The sequence below is a fragment of the Cavia porcellus genome, unplaced genomic scaffold (assembly GCF_034190915.1).
Source record: "Cavia porcellus strain 051 isolate PalLab524CR breed Dunkin Hartley unplaced genomic scaffold, mCavPor4.1 scaffold_26, whole genome shotgun sequence".
Lineage (NCBI taxonomy): Eukaryota > Metazoa > Chordata > Mammalia > Rodentia > Caviidae > Cavia > Cavia porcellus.
The window spans coordinates 6,220,008-6,230,532 of NW_026947509.1; positions in this window are offsets into that span (position 1 = coordinate 6,220,008).

Sequence of the window (10,525 nt, forward strand, 5' to 3'; positions counted from 1 at the left end):
AAGGAGAAGTAAAGGTTACTCTTGGAGAGATAAGTTGTTTCTCTGGGTCCAGTACCAAGCTGGGTGGATGTCATGTGACAGTTAGCTAAGCCGTGGGCGAGCAGAGCCTGGCAAGTACTCTCCCTAGGAAAAGGCTGGTCACCTCAGCCACTCGGAGTCAGGCTTCTCAAACGTGACCTTCCGTGACCTTGTCAGTCCCCTTGCAGCACCCCATTCCCCCTGCAGTAAAGCTGTCAGACAACATCGGGTGATACAAGAACTCTGCCTGACTAGTGAGGCTGTGACCGGGGCCATCCCCAGTCCTCTCCCAAAGCCAGGAGACACCAATTGGTTCCTGGTCATGGACCTCAAAAATGCTTTGTTTGCTATTCGTCTCCACCCAGACTCCCAATTCCTGTTTGTCTTTCAATGGAAAAACTCTAGCTCAAAAAAATACATATGTGTCCATGTCGCTCCCGGCCGGCAGGAAGGACACACGACAAAGTCTGGCAGTGGACAACCTTTTTTTTTATTTTCCTTCTCTGTACAGCCTGCCCTGGGATCGCTCCCAGCCGAAGCCTCCTTTGGTCCGCTCCCCGCGGCTCCTTTTGGGCTTCTACTTCCGGGCTTCTTCTTCCCCCCCAGGGGTGGCACCAGTATATATACGGATACAGTGTCCAATCATGTTAAAGTAAGCAAGGCAAGCTGATTGGCTAACATCATCAGTTGCCAGGCAGACTATATTGTTGAGCGGGTTGCTTACGCGGTAAGCAGGAAACTAACGTGCTCGATGGGAGGGGTAATCTACCTCAGGCTTTACTCTTTACTACAGGCCTCACGTCCGCCAAGTGAGGCGACCGGGCTCGGGGCTGCGGCTCCCAACATCTCCCCCTTTTTTATTTTTTATGAATGTGCGCATCGTAGCCCTTCCTGGACTGGGTGCAGAGGCTTATGCCCTATGTGTAGGCCCACCGTAGGTCCTTGGCTTAGACCCTGGTCGGCCGTCCCATGGTCCGCCAAGGCCCTGAGGCCCTCGTCCTTTTTCTAGGGCCAGGCACAAACTGGACGGAACCTGGATGCACACAAGCTTGCACTCATTTTCTCTCCGTAAAGAAATCCCCTCGGAGAGAAATTTAGACCTGGGCAGCATCTAACAGTCCAGCGGCTTACGTGCAGGATGGGGTAGGGCCTGGCTTAGGTTGAGTCGCACCGGGGGAGTACGCTCTTACCCGTCATTGACTCTCCTACCCAGCTATGTCATAATTTTTTTTTTAGAGGAGGAGTGTGGGAAGCTCACCGTCCCTAGACTCGGTCGTAGGCTAGGCGAGCGAGCCATGCATATGCCTGAGGATCTTCTTGTCCATTTCGGGCTACCGCTATTTCTATTCATCTTGTTGGTTGGTCTGTGATGGATCTCCGGTAGGGCAGGTCTGATCTTCAGTCGAGGGCTTTGTCGCCCGTGTCAGTCTCTCCGGTACCCACAGTGGTTCTCGTCCCGATTCCTGTGGGAAAACACAAACCGCGCCTCGGTTCCAGCTGACCACTGGATCCGGGCCCATCCATTGTCCTGTCAGGACATCTTTCCACTTTACCCACCCTTTATGGTTGGGGGAAGGGTAGCAGTGCTCCACGGCTGGGGAGCAATTATCATTATTTAAATTTAAAAAATTGTGTGTGAATAGTGCCATGGATAATCGTGCCTTTGGGGCCAGGCCTTGGCCTACTCCCCCTTTTTGTTTTTGTAAAATTTTTTTGAGGCTTTTATGAGCCCTCTCAATGATTTTTTGACCTTGGGGATTGTATGGGATACCATGTTTTAATTGAACCTCCATCATTTTGCAGAACTCATTGAAGGCTTTGCCTATATAGGCTGGTCCATTATCAGTTTTTAATATTTTTGGTTTGCCCCGTGCGGCCCAAGCCGCCAGGCAATGATTGATCACATTAGACACTTTTTTACCTGTTTCTGCTGTTGTGAATATGACGTGAGAACAGGTGTCTGTGGAAACATGAACATATTTAAGAGTCCCAAACTCCTGTATATGTGTGATGTCCATCTGCCAAACATCACCAGGGATCAAACCTCGAGGGTTTACTCCCATCGGTATGGCAGGTTTGTATGTGGCACAGGAGTCACATAGTCGCACGATATCTCGTGTATCTGCTCTGGAAACATGGAAATGGTTTGTTAGTGTCCTGGCATTGACATGAAACTTATCATGGAAGGCACGGGCTCGCTCGATTGGTGTTAGTAAGGTAAAAATCTATAACGGGCGAGTGGCAGTATCAGCAGCCGCATTCCCCTGTGCCATGGGCCCCGGCAGGGATGTATGTGCTCTTATGTGGGTGGTGAAGACCTTATGGTGTCTGTTCTGAAGCAATGTCTGGATAGACAGGAACAGCCCAGCCACTGTGGAAGTGGATCTAATTAAACCGGCAGTCTCAAGCACTTGCATAGCATTGACCACATACCTAGAATCGGAGACAATATTAATGGCTTCTGAGAACCGTTTAAGAATCATTTTAACGATCTGCAGTTCCACCACCTGAGGCTGATCAGGTTCAAATTGTATGGTAACCGGGGGCTTGCCTAGGATCACATAGGCGCCTATCCCCGTCTTGGAGCCATCTGTGTATATTGTAGTTGCTGGGACTAATGGCTCAGAGGCAGTAACCTTTGGAAAAATTATAGGGTGCTGAGTGACAAATGACAAGATAGGGTCTTTAGGGTATTGATTGTTTATATCCCCATGGAAAACACATCTCAGAATGGCCCACGTATCTATGCAGGCAGCCAGGGTCTTGATCTGGCTGGCGGTATAGGGTACTCGGATGGCTTGTGGTCCTGAGCCAAAATGTTGGACAGCTCTATCATGCGCTTCAAGGGCCAATGAAGCGACTGCCTCCGGGTAATGCTCTATGACTTTTGCAGGTGAGACCTTAGGGTGTATCCACAGTAATGGTCCTTTCTGCCAAATCACCGCTGTGGGCTGTAGACTAGTCTGTAGCAAACAGACATCAAAGGGTCGCCCTGGTTCAATTCTGTGTAAGGTAGCCCCACCTAAGGCTTTTTCCACTCTCTGTAAGGCAGCTCTTGCCTCAGGAGTGAGCCTCCTGTGGGAGGCTATATCTGGGTCTCCCTTCAGAAGGTCGAACAGGGGTTTGAGATCTGAATTTGGTATATGTAAATATGGCCTAATCCAATTAATGTCTCCCAATAGCTTTTGCATGTCATTTAGGGTCCTAACGCCATCCGTCCTAATGGTGACCTTCTGTGGAGAGACTAGCATAGGGGAGATTTTCGCGCCTAAGTAGGTCACCATTTCTCCTCCCTGAATCTTGTCGGGGGCAACATGCAGATTAGCTTGTCTCAGGGCCTTGACCAACTGGCCGAGCATATTATTTAGCATGTCTGGGTCCCTGCCGCTGAGTAAAAGGTCGTCCATGTAATGCACACATCTTATCTTGGGAAAGGATTTCCGTAGGGGGGCCAGTAGGGAATCAAGGTAAATCTGACACATAGTGGGACTGTTGGCCATACCTTGGGGCAGCGTTATCCACTCGTATCTGAGATCAGGGCTTTCTTGGTTAATGGTGGGTAAAGTAAAGGCGAACCTATGAGTGTCCTCTGGATGCAGGGGGATTGAGAAGAAACAGTCTCTAAGATCTATAACATAAACTGGCCAGGACTGAGGGATGGCTGAGAGAGCTGGCAGCCCCCTCTGGACCGCCCCCAGGGACTGCATCTGCGCGTTGACCGCCCTTAGATCATGGAGCAGCCTCCACTTGCCAGACTTTTTCTTAATTATAAAAATGGGGGTGTTCCATGGGGAGGTTGACGGCTTAATGTGTCCTAATCTAAGTTGTGTACTGACTATTTCTGACAAGGCTAATAGCTTCTCCTTAGGCAGGGGCCACTGAGGTACCCAAACCGGATCATTTGACCTCCAGGTGATTTTGATCGAAGTGGGTAGGAGAGCTTCTTCAGCGGCCCCTAAGAAAAACCCAGCCCTTGCCTACCTTTTTTGTTCTCTACTGGTATTGGGGATGTCCGACCCTGTAGGGCATTGCCCAAGCCTTTGCCGGGGGTATATCCCTGGTTCCTGAGTATATCCTTAGCCTGGGGGGAGCAGTTTGACGTAAGCGTGACATCCATCTGAGTGAGGATGTCCCTTCCCCATAGAGACACTGGCAACTGCAACACAAATGGTTGGAAATGGCCCTGATGACCCTCCTCATCACACCAGAGCAGGGTTGAAGCACTAACCTGAGGAGCTGACACCATCCCCAGGCCCTGCAGCGTGTTATCTGCAGTGTTGGTGGGCCAGTTGGAGGGCCAATCCTTTCTAGAGATAATGGAACGGTCAGCTCCTGTGTCTAGGAGCCCTGTTATATTTTTGTCATTGACCTTAAGTGAGAGCATGGGCCTTTTATCAAGTATTATATGGAGTCCCTCGAAGACTTCCCCTGAGGAACCGAAACCTTGACTTTTTCTAATTTTCTGCTTTGAGGGGAATCTCTTGTGGAGACTGGGGAGCAGCAAGAGCTGTGCTATCTTGTCTCCTTTATTGATTACCATAGTACCCACAAGAGATTGAACCATAATTTTAATGTGTCCTGTGTAGTCTGACTCTATGACCCCCGGGACTACTATGAGACCCCGAAGGGCCGTGGAGGATCTCCCGATCACCAGACCCACGGAATTTTCGGGTAACGGTCCCTTAAAGGTGGTTTCAACCACTTGAACACCCATATCAGGCACTAATATAAGTCTGGAGGCGACACTGAGGTCCACACCTGCTGACCCAGGGGTGGCCCTTGTTGAAGGCTGCCATCCTGAGCTGTCCTGTCTCTGGGGCGGGGGCCCGCCTGTGAAGGGGGCCCCCTCTGGCCGTTTTTTGGCTCTCTAGCATCTCGTCCACAAATACGGTTGCCCTGAGCGTCAAAGACCGACCTACACTCCTCAGCTTTGTGTGATCCCTTCTTGCATCGCCCACAAACATATGGTTCTTCATTCCTAGGACGAGGCCTAGCATCTGCATTGTTTGGGCAATGACGTTTAATGTGTCCTGGCTCCCCGCAGGCAAAACACCCTTTAGCCCTACATTCCCCTTCTAACCCGCGAGGTCCCCTCTGCTGTACAGCCGCGGCCAGGAGAGCAGCCACTCCCGAGTTGGAGAGCGGCCCCCCTATCTCTCTGCATATCCTAATCCAGGCGTTGAGGTCCTTGTTCTTATGAGGAGCTATCGCTGCCTTGCACTCCTTTGTACATTGCTCAAAAATCAGCTGCCTTACCAGCGGTCGAGCCACTCCCGGATCAGAAAATATCTTATCGGCAGCATCTTGCATTCGGGCCACAAAGTCAACAAATGGCTCTGTGGTACCCTGAATTATTTTTGAAAGACACAAGGAGGCTGTTCCGGCACCACTTACCTGCTTCCAGGCGCGGAGCCCTATGGCATTGATTTGTTCATAGACAGCGCCGGGGAACTGAGTCTGATCATCAGCGTGCCGACCTTCTCCCATAAGCATTTCCTTGTTCCACCCCCGGTTTTCCCGACTGGCGTTTCTCTCAGCCTGCTCTGCAGAGAACTCTGCGTACCAGGCTCGCCAATCCAGGTAACTACCCGAGGGCAGACACGCCTTTGCCAGCTGAATCCAGTCCGCGGGGGTGAGGGGCCCAGAAGACAGGTTCTCCAGCATGGCAATGGTGTAAGGCGCAGTCGGCCCAAAGGTTGTAACTGCATTTTTAAGTTCTCTAATCTGCTTTATCTCAAAAGGCTCCCATGCATTACATCCCTGGCCCATAGCTACTTGTACAGGAAATATCCCGTAGGGGCCACTATCTATCCCAGGTGGTGGATGTACCTCATGAGACAAACGTCCCCCCTGCCATAGCCGCCTGTAAAAATACCGACCCGCCGGCGGCGGAGCATAAGACGGCGGCCATGATTGGGCGGAAAATGGGGGCCCGTGCATCACTTCCTGTTCTGGTGAAGGGGAAGGGAGCTCCCGGGCGGCCCCTCGCGGCGAGGGATCGCCTCCGGGAACAGCCCCCAAGGTGGGGCGGAAGGCTTCGCCTCCCTCTCGCGCCGGGGAGCGCTCAGGAGCTCTCTACTCCTCCGCAGACCAAGTTGAGCGGAGCGCAATTCGCGGCGCAACGCTGGGAAAGAACCCTGCGACTCCTTATCGAGCGACTTAGGCTCCTGACAGCTGGTCTCTTTGGCCTCCTTGCCATTCAACTTTCCCTCGTCCTCAGAGTCAGACGACTCCGAGGCTAGAGCCCCGTCCTTCTCCTTAGCATCTTTGTTCCCCTTGATGGGCCCCTCTCGGGAGCTCCCTGACTGGGCCTGCTCAAATACCCTGCGTACTTTTGTAAGCTCTTGAGAGCTTTCTCCACAACCACCCTCGCTCTTAGTGTTGCTACCTAGCATTTTTCCCATCTTTTAATATGTTACTCACCGCGTGAGGCCCAAGGAATCCGCCACTTACGCGTGAGCCTGAGGGGAGTCTAAAAGCCCTGTAGGTGCGCACCACCCAGAGCCCAGGCTTATCCCCAACTCACCTGTCTCGCAGCTCTGTACTGGAGCGTTGTCCGCTGTCACGTCTCGGGGGTGATCAGTCCCCGTGCGGGCCTCCAAATGTCGATGTCGCTCCCGGCCGGCAGGAAGGACACACGACAAAGTCTGGCAGTGGACAACCTTTTTTTTTATTTTCCTTCTCCGTACAGCCTGCCCTGGGATCGCTCCCAGCCGAAGCCTCCTTTGGTCCGCTCCCCGCGGCTCCTTTTGGGCTTCTACTTCCGGGCTTCTTCTTCCCCCCCAGGGGTGGCACCAGTATATATACGGATACAGTGTCCAATCATGTTAAAGTAAGCAAGGCAAGCTGATTGGCTAACATCATCAGTTGCCAGGCAGACTATATTGTTGAGCGGGTTGCTTACGCGGTAAGCAGGAAACTAACGTGCTCGATGGGAGGGGTAATCTACCTCAGGCTTTACTCTTTACTACAGGCCTCACGTCCGCCAAGTGAGGCGACCGGGCTCGGGGCTGCGGCTCCCAACACATATGTATGTATTTACGTATATATATGTGTGTGCGTGTGTGCGTGTGTGTGTGTGTGTGTGTGTGTGTGTGTGTGTGTATTTGGACCATGCTCCTATGCCATCCAACTTTTCTTGGACACTGAGAAAGGACTTAAGAAGCCTAGAGCTTAAGCAGGGAGCACTCTATTGTTTGAGGTGATAGTCTACTCTGCAGTCCCATTTAAGAGCTGTCCCACCATAATACTATCCAATTCTTAAATTTCTAGCTAAAAAGGGATATGAAAGGTCAAAGGAAAAGGCTCAGCTGTCCCTTCAGCGAGTGAAGTACTTGGATACTGACTTATTTCTGGGGAATGGTGACTATCTAGGAACTGGGTGGAAGCTATCTATGATCTCAGACCCCTTGCCGCTAAGTAACAGCCTTTTATTTCCTGACAATGGCTCACTTCTGCCGAATCTGGAGGTCTATGTCTGGACTAATGACAAAGCCTTTAAATTCGACTGTCAGAGGTCCAGAGAGTGAGCCTTAGAATGGACAAAAGTGACTGACAATGCGCTTTAAGAACGAAAGCATGTCCTCAAGCTCTACCACCAGGACTACCTAACTTAAGAAGACCGTTCTTCCTCTGTGTTCTAGAAGAAGAATTGCTCTGGATGTCTTCACCCAAAAGCTAGGACCCACTTTTCAAAAAAGTGGTGGATGGCCACCCTGGCTGAGGGAAAGAGCAGCTACAGTTATGTGTACAGAAAAAGCCACAGAACTAACTTTGGGATTAAAAACTAGAAGTTGGGGGCTGGGGGTTTAGCTCAGCAGCATAAGCGTCTGCCTTGCAAGCAGGCAGTCGTGAGTTTGATCCCCGGTACCAATAAAAAAGAAAAAAGACAAAAACCAAACAAACTAGAAGTTTTGACTTCCCAGCAGGTCAGGGGCATTCTTGGGACAAAAGTTTTCTTGAGGTTGACAGGGGACAGCTTACGAAGGACCTTGTCATGCTTCTAGACACCTCTGAGGTTACCATAAAAACCTGCACTACTATAAATTCTGTCTCACTGATGTCTGCAGGCTCAGAAGTTAGCACTCTTGTGAACAGGTCACTTCCAGCCCTGTGCTAGCAGGCAGGACATCAGTGGCCCGACATGAGTGACCTGCCCCTCCAAGACCCGGAGACGGTGTGGTTCACTGGTGGAAGCAGCTTAGTCCAAGAGGGACATATGAAGTTAGATTTTGCTGTTGTTACTGCCCAAGAGATCACTAAAGCTAATCCCCTACCCCTGGGGCCTCCACTCAAAAGTCAGAGGGCATAGCCCTGACTCAGGCATTGACATTAGGAAAGGAAGAGAGGCTTAATATTTACAGGTCCCAAATACGCCTTTCTGGTGTACATGCTCGTGCAGTAATCCGGGAAGACAGAGGTTCGCTAAGTAATAAATGATCATCTATAAAGCACAAGTGAAAAATTCTAGGACTCCACCTGCACAGAGAGGCTGCTGTCACTCCTGACAGACACACACAATGGACCCATCCAAAATCTCCTTGGCTAGCTGACAGCATGATAAGCAAAAAGAGCAGCCCTTTGACCTCTCAAATCACAAACAACTCAGCAGCAAAGGCTTCAGGAATAAAATGCCATCTCCATTCTGTAGAGACTTGGGCTCCTGGAAAGGCATAGAGCAACCAACCCTGAAGTAACTTTGTCAAGACACATCTGAATCCTGGCTCTGGTTATCGTAAATAGCGCTCATGAGGGTTCAAAACACCAACAAAATGGCAAAATAAAAATCCATTTGGGATGGTACATGGAGGGCCTTTTCTGTCTTCTGATACCAGAGAACCCAGAGCCCACACGGCCTGAACAGTGTCTTACTAACCCAAGTGAAGCACATCAATCTTTACGTGGGAAGAGAGCCCTGCCAGCTGCTGGCCAGGCACACAACCTGGCATCGCCTCGGAGGCCAAACACCCCTTAAAACCTGGAGAGAAGGGGCTCCGGCATAGAGCGCTTGGTAATGACCAGCCATCCCGGCTGCTGGCCCGGTGGGATGCTGGCCCCGAAGGGGCTCCGGCATAGAGCGCTTGGTAATGACCTGTCCTGAGATGCTGAGACTCTTGTTTTTAGTGGGATCCATAACATGGGGCCTCCTGCTGGGGCTATGGCTCTCAGGCTTTTGGTGGTTTATCTTATAACCTTCTTTTTACTTTAGGAAGTGAACATTTTATTATGATTTGTTATGATTGTGGCATCCCATCTTTTTAAAATTTCACCAAAATCTCGTGAAGTAAATGTCATTATTACCCATGTCACGGATGTGAAAACTGAGGTCAAAGGAGTACATTAGTTAAGGTAGAGAAGAGGCTGCAGGATGCTCCACGCAGATGTGGGCGACCCTCCTGAGCACCCCTCACCAGGCAGTGGTGACCCCCATCCTTTCCAGCAGGAGCCACACACAGCACCTGGGCTGTCAGGGTATGAGGTGACACAGAACAGTGACGCCCCCCGGGGTCCCACTCCTGGCTTAGCACTGAGCCACTCTCCAGCCTCACCAGCCCAGCCGCACATCCCAAGGCCCTGGAGTCGCCCTCGTGCCTTTAGAATCACTGTGTGTGTTCCCGTACCACCGTCCTGTCCTCCGTGCTTCCTGCCAGCTCCCTCCTGCCCGGAAGCCTCGCCCGCCCGCCCGGATCAGACTCACTCCTGTCTCAGCAGGCTTTGTGCCTGTCCTCTGGTAATGAGGGTGGGCCTTAGCCAGGTGCTGCTTTTCTGCACCAGCCGAAAGGAAGCCCCCGAATGCCGGCTCATTGCAGCGCGGCCTCACATTTCAACATCTCTCCACCACCCCCTCCTCCTGGCCCTGGGTCTCAGAGCTGTCTGGGTCCTGCTCCTTACTTCAGGTTTCTCGTCTTACGCTCCAAGTTTCTGTCCGCTACACAGTGGCACAGCGGCCTCCTCCACCTCGTGATAAGATTGTGACATGGGTCAGGTCCCAACACAGGGCCTGACTATCTCTGTCAAAAGCAGACTTCGTTTCTCATTGTCGTTCTGCTTCAGAATCCAAGGACAGAAGAGCAATGTGACGTTTCCCAGCACCCCGCTTGTATTCCCCACAAGGGTCACTCTGTGCCTTGGGGGCTGTTTTTGCTGCAGATCCTCTCTCTGAAGGTGGAGGATGTAGCTCCGTGACAGCACTGGCCTGGCCTGCAGGAGGCCCTGGATTCCAAACCTATCCCGAAAACATTCCTCTGTGTTGCTTTGCATTTTTTAAAACATTGCACAGCTTGACACTCACCGTACCCTGCTCGTCCTCGGTCTGTTCAGGATCCCATTGTCCTGCCATGCCATCCTGCACACACGCCGTGCAAGCATCTCAGCCCCATGCATGCGGAGAGGCACACGTCCAGGGTGGCCTGCGTGTGTTCTCCTTGCTCTTCTGCCCACCTTGAGAGGCAAATGCTTTCTGACCTGACTTTATATATGGACTCCTTTTGGGGACACCTAGAGCTAT